Source organism: Plecotus auritus (genome assembly GCF_963455305.1).
Source record: "Plecotus auritus genome assembly, chromosome: 7".
In the NCBI taxonomy this organism is placed as follows: domain Eukaryota; kingdom Metazoa; phylum Chordata; class Mammalia; order Chiroptera; family Vespertilionidae; genus Plecotus; species Plecotus auritus.
The window spans coordinates 111,790,461-111,806,330 of NC_137774.1; the positions used below are offsets into that span (position 1 = coordinate 111,790,461).

At 42.2% G+C, this 15,870-nt stretch overlaps 1 pseudogene across 1 annotated transcript; it reads right to left on the reverse strand.

Annotated features, from left to right (window-relative positions):
* Nucleotides 1-487: 487 nt before the first annotated feature.
* Nucleotides 488-8,734, reverse strand: LOC308252746 (5'-deoxynucleotidase HDDC2-like; annotated as a pseudogene). The gene is made up of 2 exons: nt 8,713-8,734; nt 488-1,033 (listed from the first exon to the last, which is right to left on the reverse strand). The product of its transcript is annotated as a 5'-deoxynucleotidase HDDC2-like (transcript).
* Nucleotides 8,735-15,870: the final 7,136 nt, after the last annotated feature.

The window sequence follows — 15,870 nt, forward strand, 5'->3', positions numbered from 1 at the left end:
TTTGGTCTTCTGCAACATTATGAATCATAATGTAAATATCTGATATGCAGGGTGTATTTTCATTGTTACAAATTGAACATAATTAAAGAATAGTGATGAATCACAAAAACAATATGTAATTATACACTGTGAAATATTTATTTCTAATTACAAATAAATGAAATTTTGTCTTGAAGCATGGTGTAGCATGGGTAACAGTCTTTTTTTTTTTTTTTTTAGGGTTTTAAAATGTATTTATTTAGTTCATAAAAAGACACCTCCCCTCCCACACCCTGCCAAGTCTTCATCCATGCATTTTCATGACCACATCCTGTTCTGAGGCTTCTTTTATGGCCCAAATTATATCATGTTTCTTGCTGAAGTCCAGGCGATTGGAAATAAACAGACTCACATCTGGGGAAATTAACAGACCAACAGTGGCCAACACAATACATTCAATGGGAAAATAAAACGTTTGTTACAGGACTGCAACAACATAGAGAACTTCTCAGGAGTGCACTTCACCGGCGGTGGCGGCAGCAGCAATGTTAGCGTTTCTTTCTGCCTTGAGTTCAGAAACCAGCTGGACTATCTCTGGGTGACGGAATTTTCCTGCTGTGGCGTCATAGAAGTCCTGCAGTCTCCCAGGTTTGTTCTCCAGGTCTTCATATTCATTCAGATGCCTGAAGAATCATCTCACATTGGTCCAGCTGCTTCACAAATTTGGCCTCTGCGCTAGACTGGGTCTCATACTCTTCCCAGAGTTCATAGAGCTCCTTTCCGAGATCCTTGGAGAGAAGCTGGGTTAGCTGCTTCATAGCTTCCTCTTCTTGCCTATGTTTTTCTTCTTTGGGGATGTTATCTGCTGGTGCTATGTCCCCAACGATGCATTCTGCCATATCGTGAACCAGGGCTAGGCGTACACATCTGTCTTTGTTCAGATGATCATCTTTGGTCACCAGAGCCATAATTGCCATCCTGTACATGTGATCTGACACGCTCTCTGGCCTCTCGACATTTCTGTTCACCCAGCCAGTCCGTGGGACTCTCTGCTCTGTAAAACAAAAAGGCTTGGTCTTCCCCCATCCAAGTGCCAGCCAGGCCCCACCTAGCTGAGCTCCCGAGATGGGGCGTTCAGGGCAAATCTGCGGGACCAAGGGGTGCTCGGAAGCCACCCCACCTGCCCAGTGGAGGGGTCCTGTGCTCCGAGGGCACCAGGGCTCAGGGCAGATGTGGGCCAGGGCGAGGGGGCCACCCGTCTCCGAGCCCGTGCACCCCTCCCTCCGAAACCCAGGCAGCCACCCCGACCCAGACACTCTACCGTTCCAGGGGTGGGCAAACTTTTTGACTTGAGGGCCACAATGGGTTCTTAAACTGGACCGGAGGGCCGGAACAAAAACATGGATGGAGTGTTTGTGTGAACTAATATAAATTCAAAGTAAAGGAGCGGAGGGGAGAGCAAGAGAACCGGATAGAACAGCCGGATCCGGCCCGCGGGCCATAGTTTGCCCACGGCTGGTTAGACCCCACTCAGCTGGGGTTGGTCGGCCTGGCAACCCCAACACCCCGTAACCGCCAGCTCGCTTCCGCCACCTGCTGCCCGCACGGGCATCAGTGCCCGGAGCGGGTAACAGTCTTAATATAACAACAGCAAACTACATTGCTACATTTTGTGACAGTATGCGTAAAAAGCCAACCTCAGTGCGAAGGTTGAGATTGCTTCTTTCTCACCAGATCAGAAATTCTCAGGGCAGTCTTTGCAAGAGCACAACGAAGATCATCTCCCACAACAAGTCTACTTCTGTATTTAGACTTGATAACCAACAAGCTGGAAAACCCTGTTTCACAAAGATAAGTTGTTGGAAATGGAAGAAGAAGGCACAACACAGTCTCAGACAGAACAGGATATGACTGCAAACACTGGATCCAGAATTTTGTAACTGGCATTGTAGAGAAATCAGTTCTCGCTGCATTGCTGTTAATAAGTCCAACGAACTCCTCTTGTGCTGTCTCAGGAACATCTTCAACTTTGACTGTGAATGGGCTTGTGGCAAGTGCAAATGGGGTGTCAGGTAGATTTGGAAAGTACGATGAAATTTCGTCTGCAAGCATGTGCAAGTGTACTTTCACAGAAATTATCATCTTAATCCTTTTGTCTGGTTCAATGTCATGTTCCTCAAAGAAAGCAGATAAGGTAGGCAACATGTAAATTTTATTTTCATCCAATTTTTTTGTCAAAGCTGAAGTTTCATTTGCAATGATCGGATCTTTTCAGACAAATCGAGGCATGTTGGATTTGGTCCTTGCAGTGATAAATTTAACTCATTCAAGATGCCAAAGATGTCAACCAAGTAAGCTATTTCTGCAGTTCACTTTTATCACTGAAAAGTGCTTCGAACTGCAGTCTTGCTTTCTGATTAAAAAACGTTTTGAGTTCATCACGAAGCTCAAAAACACGTTTTCAAACTTTTCCTCTCGACAACCATCTCACTTCAGTGTGAAATAGCAGAGCATTGTTTGGCACATCCAACTCGTTGCACAGTTGAGAAAACAGTCGAGTGTTTAAAGTGCTCGCCTTGGCGAACCAAGATGGCGGCATAGGTAAACACCTAAACTGCTGCCTCGCACAACAATTTCAAAACTACAACTAAAAGACAAAACATCTATCACCTAGAACCACGGGAAAGCTGGCTGAGTAGAAGTTCTACAACTAGAAGGAAAGAGAAAAGAGCATTGGAACGTGCACAAGGGCTGAAATGCTGAGGTACAGAGGTGCGTGAATCAGGTTGGCAGTGGGCGACTGGGTGCGCTGCTTTTTTCAACCCGAAGGGAGACAAGCTCCTGATTACTCTGAACTCCAGTTTCTGGGGAGACGCGGGGGACCCAAACTCCTATAGGGAGAAGCTGGACTGTCTGCCATCGGGTCGGAAAGTGAGGGTGGCTTGCTTGCAGAGGTGCACGCAGCAATCATTGTTTACTGTGCTGGGGTGCGGGACACGGGCACTTGGAAATGCAGAGATGCAGAGACGGCTGACTGGCAGCCATCACTGTTTGCCATGTCCTAGCCTAGTGACTCCCTGAGACCCCACCCTGGACAATCTACAAACCCACCCAAGCTCCATGCAGCGGCTTTTGCATATAAATGGCCTGCCCTATCACAGCTTAACCAAACAAACTGCAGCTCTGGTCAGACAGCTCCAAAACCTCCAAACCCCAAGCAAAGAGGAGAAAACTGTAGTTCTCGCTGTAGCTCCTGCTGGGTGGCCTCAGACAGTAGCTGACCTGCACCCTATTGGAGATCCAGAAGTTAGTGTATCTAGTGGTCAGTGTGAGATGACACAGATTTCAACCACTCACATCCATAAGTGACACATTCAAGAGGCAGACTCAGTGAGCACCAAAGCCCCACTGAAACAAGTCCTGTACCATAAGCGTGTCTCCAGCACAGCAGTTCTTCCATTATAGACACAGCGGGTCCTCACAGCCAATTGGCCTGGAGGTCAATTCCTCCCAGTGTACCAACAGCAATCAAGGCCTAACTACACCAAGACTTTGCATTCAGCCCACAAAGGGGTGCACTAAGAGTGTCCACCTCAGGTGATAGGCTGAACCACTGGTCACCTACCACAGAAAACCACTCCCATCAACACAGGGAAGCAGCAAAATGCAGAGACAAAGAAACATATCACGAATGAAAGAAATGGAGTAAAGCAAACTACTGGACATAGAGTTCAAAACCACATTTATAAGGTTACTCAAGAATCTTCTAAAAACCGCTGAGGAACTCGATGAGACCTGCGAGGAGCTTAGTGAGACCTTCAAGGACCTTAATGAGAATGCCAAAAAAAATGGAAAAGGACCAGTCAGAAATTAAGCATACACTGTCTAAAATAAAGAATATACAGAAATTCAACTGTAAATCAAAGGACCCCAAGAATCAAACCAAAGATCTGAAATATGAGGAAACAAAAAACACCCAACCAGAAAAACAAAAAGAAAAAAGAATCCAAAAATATGAAGATAGTGTAAGGACAACTTTAAGCGTTGTACTGGGACAACTTTAAGTGTACCAACATCCGAATTATTGGGGTGCCAGAAGAAGAGAGAGAGCAAGATACTGAAAACCTATTGGAAGAAATAATGACAGAAAACTTTCCCTACCTGGTGAAAGTAATAGACTTACAAGTCCAGGAAGCTCACAGAACCCCAAACAAGAGGAATCCAAAGAGGACCACACCAAGACACATCATAATTAAAATGCCAAGGGCAAAAGACAAAGAGAGAATATTAAAAGCAGCAAGAGAAAAACAGTTAGTTACCTACAAGGGAGTACCCATACGACTGTCAGCTGATTTCTCCACAGAAACTATGCAGGCCAGAAGGGAGTGGCAAGAAATATTCAAAGTGATGAACAGCAGGAACCTACAGCCAAGATTACTCTACCCAGCAAAGCTATCATTCAGAATTGAAGGTCAGATAAAGAGTTTCACAGACAAGAAAAAGCTAAAGGAATTCATCACCACCAAACCAGGGTTATATGAAATGCTGAAGGGTATTATTTAAGAAGAGGAAGAAGAAGAAAAAGGTAAAGATAAAAATTATGAACAACAAAATGACAACAAATACATATTTACCAACAAGTGAATCTAAAAATCAAGTGAATAAAAAATCTGATGAACAGAATGGACTGATGAATATAATAGAAACAGGGACATAGAAAGGGAGTGGACTGACAATTCTCAGGGGGAAAGGGGTGTGAGGGGTGCGAGAAGAGATTGGACAAAAACCTTACACCTATGGATGAAGACAGTGGCGGGGGGTAAGGGCATGGGGTGGGGTGGGGAATCAGGTGGAGGGGAGCCATGGGGGAAAAAAAAAGAGGAACACCTGTAATAATCTGAACAATAAAGATTTATTTAAAAAAATAAAGTGCTCACCTTTACAAAATTGACAGAACTTATGATGCTTTTCATTACTTCTTGTAACTCTTGTGGCAGCATCTTCCTTGCTAATATTTGCCGATGAATCATACAGTGAGTTGACTTTTGGTGACTCATTTAGTACCAAACGTTGAAATCCAGATCGACATCCTAGCATAGCTGGAGCACCATCTGTGCAAACACCACAAACCTTTTCCCAAGAGATCTTATGCTCTTTCAGAAATGAACCAACTGTGTCAAATACATCACGTGCAGTTGTTGTCGTTTCAAGAGGTTTACAAAAAAGAAACTCATCTTTAAAGTTGCCATCATTAATATACCTCACGTAAACCAGTAACTGTGAACAGTTTCCAACGTCTGTAGATTCATCAAGCTTGATACTAAATATTGGAAGTGGAGCAGATTTAATTTCCTGGATTGCCTGATCAAGAATATCAGCAGACATGTCATCTATTCTTCTGTGGACAGTGTCGTTAGATAAGGAAAATGCACTCAATTTCGTAACAAATTCGTCTCTGATCATAACTCGAACAATGTCTTTGGCCGCTGGCAACAGTAAATCCTCAGCAATGGGGTGAGGTTTCATAACTCTGGCTATTCTGAGTGCCACCAAATATGAAGCTTCAATGGCTGCTACGTTTTGTTTGTGGTACTTGCCACCAGTGTCAAGTCTGGCTTTCTTGAGTCCATCAGCTTTGCTTCTAAAATAGTTGGTATCCTTGACGGCAAAGCTCGGTTGCTTGCTATCAAAATGGCGTTTTAGTTTGTTCGGCTTCATAGATTCGGCTGATAGAACGTCACAACAAATAACACATTGCGGTTTCTCAATTCCTGCTGTAATTATTGAGGCAAAACCATAGTGTAAAAAATCCTCACTGTATTTTCTTTTCTTAATGTTCTTCTCTACACGATCCATTGTCATGGGATGGTTTGCTAATGAAAATAATATATAACAATATCTTTAATAATACAAAAGATGATACATGGCATAGTTCATACAGTTCATTAAAGTTTCCTATGATTTACCATTCTCGGTGGTTTTTTTTTTACATACCTGTTACTATCACAGGGGGCAGTATTCACATCAACCACAGCTGAATAAAAAAAGACTGATCGGCATCCAGATTAAGTTTCCATGGTACAGATTTTTTTTTTTACAGTAGTTGATGATTTTACGGTAAATGATTTACCCAGTAATTATAATTCATGAAGTGTCGTTTTACCTCTAATACTGCTGCTTTCAACACAGTAGCTACTTTTAACAGAGTAGCTGCTTTCAACACAACAGCTGCTTTCTACACAGTAGCTGCTCTCTACACAGTGCCACTCTCTACACGTGTGACTGGTCTGCATAAGTACATTATGGCGCCAACCCTGTCACATACACCTGTGTTTGTACGGGGTGTATGTGATGGGGTTGGCGCGATGATGTCATCACGCCGGGTACTTGTATGTGGGTGTATCTGCATGTGGGCGGACCCACCTCAAGACGGATTGAGGAGCGGTGTCTCAGTTCCTAAGACCATCGGAAATATGTGTTTTCCGATGGTCTTAGGCGATCCCTGTGAAAGGGTCGTTCAACCCCCAAAGGGGTTGCGACCCACAGGTTGAGAACCACTGTCCTAGGGGGTGATGGAGAAGGAGAAACCTGATCATACTGATTCGGGTTGTTTTATTGAGCCGGGTGATTTCTTTCCTGGGTTCTTGTCCAGAGGGAATTGAGAATGAAGCCATAGATAAAAGGTGGTAGGTAAAAAGTACAGAAACTTTATTGCAAGCAAATACTACCTCCAAAACCTTACTTCTAAATTCTAAGCCTAAGACTCTGCTGCCCTTGACACAGGGGGGCAGAAGGGTCACCTAAGAAAGGTGTCCTCTAAGTTCCTTATCTTAAGACTCTGTCCGTCCTTGAGGGACAGAGGGGCCCCCCTAAGACAGGTGACCACTGCTTTCTTTGTCTTGAGGCATTAAATAGGCTGGAGACCCTCCTTCTCTACCGTGGGACCTTAGCCCTGTAATCAGCTCCAACAGCCCCCCACATTCACTTGGTCATCTTATCTGTTTAGGTGGAGTCACTTCTGATTTTATCTTAGAGCTTTCACCCAATTGTGCTAGCCTGGGTTGTTTTATCTTATAGCTCTCCCAGCTGCTCGGTCAGGGTTGCTTTTGATTTAACGTATGGTCATTTTAATTGCTCAGGCCAGAGATACGTCTGTCCTTGGTTTATGGCTGTTTGAATTGCTCAGGCCAGAAATGTTTCCCTCTGCCTGAACCCCTCCCTCCTAAGGCATTTCTCTATCCTCTGTACAAGTAGGATAAGCACCCTGGCGTTTTCAAGTCCCCATCTATGCATTCCTCTCCCATAGACCCTCTTTATTCCCTAAACCTTCCTAATTAAGCTAGCCAGCTAGCCCTTTCAATGTATCCCTGACTGTTGGAGCTCTTAGGTCCTTTGCTATGAGCTCTGTGATGTCAGAAATTCTGAAGATCAAGAAGAGCCAGGTTGGACTGCCCAAGTGTTAGTCCCACATCAAAACCCATTCCCTTTAAACTGTCTAAAGAATTTTTACTTCACTTCCAGTCAACTATGTTTAAGATGATGTAAAGAGAGAGCATAGCCAGGGAGTGTGGAACCTCAGGAGCCCCTGATTCAAGTTTACACAGGAGCTTTATGGACTCTGCATCTATCCCCAATCCAGCCCCCATTTCCCTTCTCCCACTCCCTTTGTCTATCACTAATGGAAATTCTTTCAGAATGGCTTACATCTTTCTTTCTTTCCTATATTTTATGTAGAAAAACACTTGCAAAATTCTGGGACAACTGGTGGAGGTATTGTCTTTTTTACCCAATTGATTGACCCCTTTTTGTCTCTTCTACCCTCTGTCCTGCTATAATTTAATTTAGAACATCTCAAAATTTTCTCCTTGTCATCTCGAGCTATCTTATCACTCTGTTAGCTGCAGTAAACAGTAATATGATGGGGTTCAGGACACACTACCCCAAAATATGGCTCCTTGCCCTGTTAATATTGACCAGTTTAACATCTGGTAGCAAATTCATGTCAGCATATCTGATTGCCTGTATCTTTGTCTGCTCTTAGATGTCTTCTTTGACCTGGTTTTTAACACCTTCTTGGTCCCTTCATTAATTAACTAGTTTTAAAAAAAACTTTTGATACATGTTTTGCACTTGATTGACTGCTATGATTTTTCCTCTTAAAAAAGTTAAATTTTAACAATTTATAATTACTAGAGGTGGTTGAGACTATACTAGTAGCAAGAGTGACAAAGAAATAAATTGTGCATGTGTTTTTGTTTTGGGTTTTGTTTTTTTTTAGGGATTTTTAAAAAAAAATTTTTATTAAGGTATTATATGTGTACATATCTTACCATTGCCCCCACACACACCCCACTCCCAATGTTTTGCATCCGTTGGTTACTCTTATATGCATGCATATAAGTCCTTCAGTTGATCTCTTATTTCCCCTTGTGCATGTGTTTTTAAGTAGTATTTTCCCCTAAAATTAAAAATACATATATTTAAATCTCTGAACTCCTTTACACTTCAAAATTTGGGAGGACTCCAAAGAGTTTTTGTTTGAGAAATGTGAAAACATTTATTTTTTGAATCATTAGAAAAGAGCAATAACATATAAACCCATTGCATATTAACATAGTAAATAGTATTTTTGTAAAAAATTAAAATAAACAAACTACATTTTCTGAAACTGAAAGTATGAGAAGAATGGCATTTTTTTTACATTTTGGAAAATCTTAGAAGTGTTTGACTTACTAGCAAATAGCTGGATTCTCATGTCTGCTTTTGGATTTAATCGGTTGTGATAGCCTCTGTACTATACACTTGTGAGAGGACTAGAATGAAATAGACAAATAACTTCTTGGAACTATTATACAAATGGTTTTTTGCTTGTGTATCCCCTGAAAGAGTTTCAGGGGCCTTAGAGGCCCAATTCATAGGTTGAAACCTAGTTCCCAATGTGATGGGATTAGGAGGTGGGGCTTTGGGGAGGTGATCAGGTCATAAGGACAGAGGTCTCCTAAATGGGATTAGTACTTTTATAAAGTAGACCTCAGACTGCTCCCTGACCCCTTTCAGGGCATGTGCAAACACAGCTAAAGTTAGCTATCCACGAACCAGAAAGTGGACCCTCACCAGACACTGAATCTGCCAGTGCCTTGACCTTGGATTTGCTAGCTTGCAGAACTATGAGAAACAAATGCTTGTTGTTTAAACTGCCCGTCTATGGTATTTAGCTATGGCAGCCCAAAAGAACTAAGACAGTCCTTAAGAAAAGGGTCAGTTTATTCTAGATTATAAAATAGAATAGTGAAGCCCTAGCTGGTTTAGCTCAGTGGATAGAGCATTGGCCTGTGGACTGAAGGGTCCCATGTTCCATTCCTGCCAAGGGCACATCCCCAGGTTGTGGGCTGGATCCCCAGTGAGGGGCATGTGGGAGGCAGCCGATCAATTATTCTCTCTCATCATTGATGTTTCTGTCTCTCTCCCTTCCTCTCTGAAATCAATAAAAATATATTTAACGAAAATCAATAAAATAAAATAGGATAGTGAAGAAAATTTGAAAAGTGAATTATATTTTCTTTGGTTTTGTAATACCCGAGTTTGAAAAAAGGCTATAAAGTATGTTAATTTTTTACCAAACATTATTCAGTTTTAATGGCTTACTTGCTTGGTTCACTGATTAGTAACCTTCACTTATAATATGAAAGCTCAGTCTCTTTTTTTTTTTTAATATTTTATTGCTTTTTTACAGAGAGGAAGGAAGAGGGATAGAGAGTTAGAAACATCGATGAGAGAGAAACATCGATCAGCTGCCTCCTGCACACCTCCTACTGGGGATGTGCCCGCAACCAAGTTAAGTGCCCTTGACCGGAATCGAACCTGGGACCTTTCAGTCCACAGGCCGACGCTCTATCCACTGAGCCAAACCGGTTTTGGCAGCTCAGTCTCTTTTGCTTTCATATTATCTCCCTGCATAGCACAGATTCTGTGACTTATCAGAATAGTGTTGTTTGTGCTTTATGTTGATTTTAATATGCTTTTGTTGTTTGTTTTAGAAGAACCAAGTCTTTTTTTGAAAGAGCTAGGTTTCTTTACAATCATGTTACCTTTTATGTTGACCTTAAAAGTCTCTTATTGACATTTTGATTAAATAAATAACCAAGTATTGTTTCTTAGTAACTTGTGAGCCTACCCTAATTAAATGTTCACATATTGTCTGACAACTCTTTTGAAACTGTCTACCTGATACCAGAAGGCTAAATTTAGAAAAAAAGAAAATAAGAAGTTAAAAATATCTTTTATACCACCAATTTTCAACCTTTTTCATTTCATGGCACACATAAACTAATTACTAAAATTCGGGAGCACACGGAAAAATATATATATATTTTTTGTCTGACAAAGAAAAGAAAAAAAGAAGGTATAATTTTGATTCATCCACATTGGATGGCTATTGTTGTGTTGTCATTTTTTTCCTTGATAATCTAAGGAAAAAGAGGTCAGTGTCCCTGACTAAATAGCCAGGTATTGCATGTTTTAAATCGCTGTTTTACATCTTAAGATTTTCAAAAGGACCCCAGGAAAAAAAAAATCACAAAGATTTGGTGTTTCATGTTATAAAAAGAGAGATGCTAGAAATAGATTTGTTTGCGATGTTCCTATTGTGAGAATTAGAAGGGAAGAAGAGATGCTCACCCTATTCACAAATGTCAAGATAAATTTTCAGAGATTGGATGTGTTATGGGACCTCCCTAGCGGTCTGCCAGTACCCTTGCTGTCTACAATAGGTTTTTACTTTCATGGGAAATTGGATCAAAACTCATGAAATAGTAATGTGTTGCACCCCAATAGAGAATTTTATTTTCTTTCATTGTGATATATTTGGTTGCAGTAATAACTGAACCATAGCCTTTGAGTCTTTATAATCTACAGATAGGTTATTTATTTTTTTAAAATTTTTTATTCTGATACTTGCCTCCTCAGGCCTCTGTAACTCCTTAAGTTACAGCCCAGAGTTTATTTCTTCAACAAATAAGGACAGTCTGAGAGACTGGTGGGAAAAAACCATACCAGGTGTTTCAAACTATCGGCATTTCAAAAAACAGATCTTGCTCAGGCTTCCAAGGTAACTTTCAGACCTTACCGATGAACTGAGTCCCAATTTCCAGAACTCTTTTTAGTCCAGAGACTCAGGTCTTCATAAGAGCAAGATCTAGCACAGCAAAAGTTATTTAGAGAGGACTGCGTGGGAAATGAGGGAAATTTTATTGTGGTTACTTGTTTGGAATACTGTTGATGTGTTATTGTTCTATGTCTTGGCTATATGAGGAAGCTACTTCTTTCTTCTTAAGCAACCTAACCCACAACAATTTGGTAACTGCCTTTGAAGCTGAAATAAAACATTTTTACATGGCATTTGATTCTCACTGACGCCCCAAATTCACAAACTTTTTACTAAGTCTTACTGCTGTTCATGACAATATAGTTATATACACATATTCAATAAGAATCGGTCTCCCTTTATACCAAGATATAACTGGACAAAATTGCTTGGAATATGTGATTTGAGAATGATGCTTTTTAATAAGCTATCACCAGTATTTTTATCGAAAACAAAGGTTGACTCTACATATGGAACCAATAAGCCCACCCAGGAAAATTGGCTTCCAGGATCCCAAGCTAACAAATGATGAGAGGAAGTTCACTTAGGCAAACCAGGAAACTTAGCCAATTTTGAGGGCCTCAAAAAGAGAGGAAATCATTAAATTTATAGGTACCGCACAAGAAATCTGGTGAAGAGAAGTTTTGCTCCTTGATTTCTTACCCTCAGGATAGCAAATAATAGGAGTTTTTAAGATGTCCAACCAAGCTTCCTTACGAAATCTCCCAATCAGAACTTGATTTTGTGGCCTTAATGCCTAGTGCTTAAGTTTGAGTAGCAAACTCAAAGAAGCTTCTAAGGCTGGCTAACACTGCTGCTCAGAACCTTCTCTCTAAGAGCCAGTAGTAAAAGTTTGAGGCTTTCAGCGGGGCCAGGGGAGGCGAGTGAGATGCAGCGGTGTCAGGACAAGCCGTATTGGAGCCTGAAGCAAAAGGACAAATCAGTAATACTGATCCTGTCTTTGTTTAAAGTTTGACATTTTGTTCACTTATTTGCATTCCTTTTGATTTTCAAAAACATTGCATCAAACTATTAGTCACTCGTTATTCATTGATCAGTTTTTAGTTCTCCCTTAAATCTTGTGTGGAGGCAAGTACTTCAGTTGCCTCACCCTGGTCCTGGCTCTGTTTTGTGAACCACGTGCTCTGTGACACCTCAACTGTGCCCAGTGACAAAGCAGCCAAAAACAATAGGTTACTGAATGGGCATAGCTGTATTCCAATAAACCTTGAATTATGAAGATTGAAATTTGAGTTTATGTGTCACAAAAAATTACTCACCTTTGGATGCTGTTTAACCATGTAACAGTATAAAAACTATTCTTACTCACGGGAGGTACGAAATACAGGCACAGAGCTAAAATTGGCCCATACCTGTAGTTGGTGGGCTCCTCCCCCTGCTTCACCTCTGTAAACAATCAAGGCCAACCTTAACCAAACCTGCCTTTTTTGTGTGTTATTAAGAATAATCTTTGAAATTATTATTATTAACAGGAGTGAAGACTGTCAGGGAAAATTGTGAAATACCTTAAAATGAAAGAATGTTACTGGGTGTCCTGTGAAATGCTAGGTGCGGTTCAGCCCAGTCTTCATCATTATTTGTAACTTCCATTGCTTGTAAGCTTACCACTAGGTTACTTGTAGTGAACTGCTAGTAATACAAATGATTTTTGCTGGTGAAGGTGCAATTGATTATTTCCCTATGTATTTTGATCATTAAAAAATCTATTAACAAATTCATGTCAGCACTTTTGATTGCCTCTATTTGTGTCTTATCTTCAGAATCTCCTTGAACTGGATTTTTATACTTTTCTAGTTCCCCCAAAAATTGAGTTGAAACATTCTTTAACACATGTTTACTTTTGTACAAGGTTTATGATTTTATCTTTTTTTTTTTTTTTTTAATTCTCACCTGAGGATTTTTTCCATTGATTTTTAGAGAGAGTGGAAGAGAGAGAGAAATATCCACATGAGAGAAACACATTGCTTGGTTGCCTTCTGCATGAGCCCTGACCAGGGCCTGGGCCGGCGAGGATCCTGCAACCCAGGTATGTGCCCTTGACCGGAATCAAACCCAGGACCCTTTGGTCCACAGGCCGATGCTCTATTCACTGAGCCAAACCTGCTAGGGCCTGATTTTATCTTTTAAATGTATCCCTTAACAATGGGTTAAGATAAACATATATTATTATTAAAAGTTTAATTCCATACCCAGGGAAAGTGAAGGTGGCACTTGGATTATTCATTTAATATTTTTTTAAAAAACATATTTTATTGATTTTTTACAGAGAGGAAGGGAGAGAGAGAGTTAGAAACATCGATGAGAGAGAAACATCTATCAGCTGCCTCCTGCACACCCCCTACTGGGGATGTGCCCGCAACCAAGGTATATGCCCTTGACCAGAATCGAACCTGGGACCCTTGAGTCCGCAGGCCAACGCTCTATCCACTGAGCCAAACCGGTTAGGGCCATTTAATATTTTTCGATCATCAACTCTTTAGCAGGTTAAAGATGCAAACATGAATAAGGAAGACCAGTTCCTTCCTCTCAGATTCATGATTTAGGCCACCTCCTAGTCCTTCCTATTGATTCATCCATTGATTCACTCTCTCACGCTACAAATACTTATTGAAGCCTATTGTTAGTACTACAGCTCAGCCCATTTGGGTTGAATCATCTTTTCCAATATGACCTTCGTTGTCTTACTAACATGTTTAACAATGTTGCTGCAGGAAAACTGTTATGCATTTCAAGCAACTTATGTTGCTCAATTAAAAATCTTCGCAACATCTCTATAGCTTTCTCAAATAGAAGAGGAAAAAGTCCTACTTCCATATTTCTTATTACTACAAGATTAGGAACAATTTACAAATAATTTTTAATTATTCGATTGTGTTGAAAACTTACTATATTATCCATGGATTGCATATATCCTATCTAATAAAAGAGTAATATGCAAATTAACCATCACTCCGTTACACCCACAAGCCATGCCCACAAGCCACGCCCACCAGCCAAACAGGAGAGAATATACAAATAAACCCAACCAAGATGGCTACGGCCACAGAGAGCAGGAGGGAGGCTTGGGTTTCCCCGGCAATGGAGGAAGCCAAGCTTTCTGCCTGCCTTTGCTGGCCTAGGCCTCCACTCCAGGCTACAAAGTTTCAATGATAGAAGATACATAAACCCAAACAGAAATGGCGGCAGCCACGGAGCTGGAAAGAGCAGGAGGCTAGGGTTGCCCCCAGTGATGGAGGAAGCCAAGCTTTCCGCACACCCTGGCCGGCCCAGGCCTCGCTTAAGGCTACAAAGTTTCAATTATAGAAGATACATAAATCCCAAAAGAAATGGCTGCCACCACAGAGCAAGCAGAAGGCTTGGCTCCACTCCAGGCTACAAAGTTTCAAATTTTAAAGATAAATAAACCCCAGATACCAGGGCCTCCGCTTGGGTCGCCAGGGGGCATGGCCGGCCTGCAAACCACCACAGGCCCCTCACCCAGGCCGCCCCATGCCCCAAGGGAACCCCCACCCCGATCCGGGACACCCTTCAGGGCAAACCAGGTGGCCACCACCCATGCACCAGGCCTCTATCCTATCTAATAAAAGAGTAATATGCAGATTGACCATCACTCCAACACACAAGATGGCTGCCCCCATGTGGTCAAAGATCCTGCCCCCTTGTGGACACAAAATGGCCACCACAAGATGGCCAGCAGGGGAGGACAGTTGTGAGTGAGCAGGCCTGCAAGGGAGGGCAGTTGGGAGGGACCAGGCCTGCAAGTGAGGGCAGTTAGGGGTGACCAAGCTGGCAGAGGAGGGAAGTTGGGGGCGACCAGGCCTGCAGGGAAAGGCAGTTGGGGGGGACCCAGGCCTGCAGAGGAGGGCAGTTGGGGGGGACCAGGCCTGCAGGGGAGGGCAGTTAGAGGTGACCAGGCCTGCAGGGGAGGGCAGTTGGGGGGACCAGGCCTGCAGGGGAGGGCAGTTAGAGGTGACCAGGCCTGCAGGGAAGGGCAGTTAGAGGTGACCAGGCCTGCAGGGAAGGGCAGTTAGGGGTGACCAGGCCTGCAGGGGTGGGCAGGTAGAGGAAAACAGGCTGGCAGGGGAGCAGTTAGGCATCAATCAGGCTGGCATGGGAGTAGTTAGGGGGTGATCAGGCTGGCAGGCAGACGTGGTTAGGGGCAATCAGGAAGGCAGGCAGGCGAGCAGTTGGGAGCCAGCAGTACTGGATATTGAGAGGGATGTCCGACTGCCAGTTTAAGGGCAGTCGGACATCCCTCAAGGGGTCCCAGATTGGAGAGTGTGCAGGCTGGGCTGAGGGACACCTCCCCCCCCCACCCCGCCCCATGCTCAAATTTTGTGCACCGGGCCTCTAGTTTTTCCTATAATGCTGTTATCACTGAGAGTGTTTCTTAAAATTCTTTTCTGGAATTGCCTACAAATGTAGCAGTATACTATTGTTTATACCTCAGCTAGATATTCATCCATTTAAAGAGGATTTGATTTTTAAAAGTATCTTAGTGTTTTGGAAAAAAATTTGGTCTCATTGTACAGATGTGAGACTAAGGCTAAAAAATGATAAGGTTTTAGATGAGCTTCTTTCCACCTTAACTCTTTTCCCATAAGAAAAGTAGGAATTATCCAAAAGCCTTTTAGCGCTTCAAAGTCTATAAAGTATTAAGTATAGAGTAGTAAATGAAATTTCCACTTGGGTCGTTCAATTCCTGCTCCCCCAACTTCATTTACCAG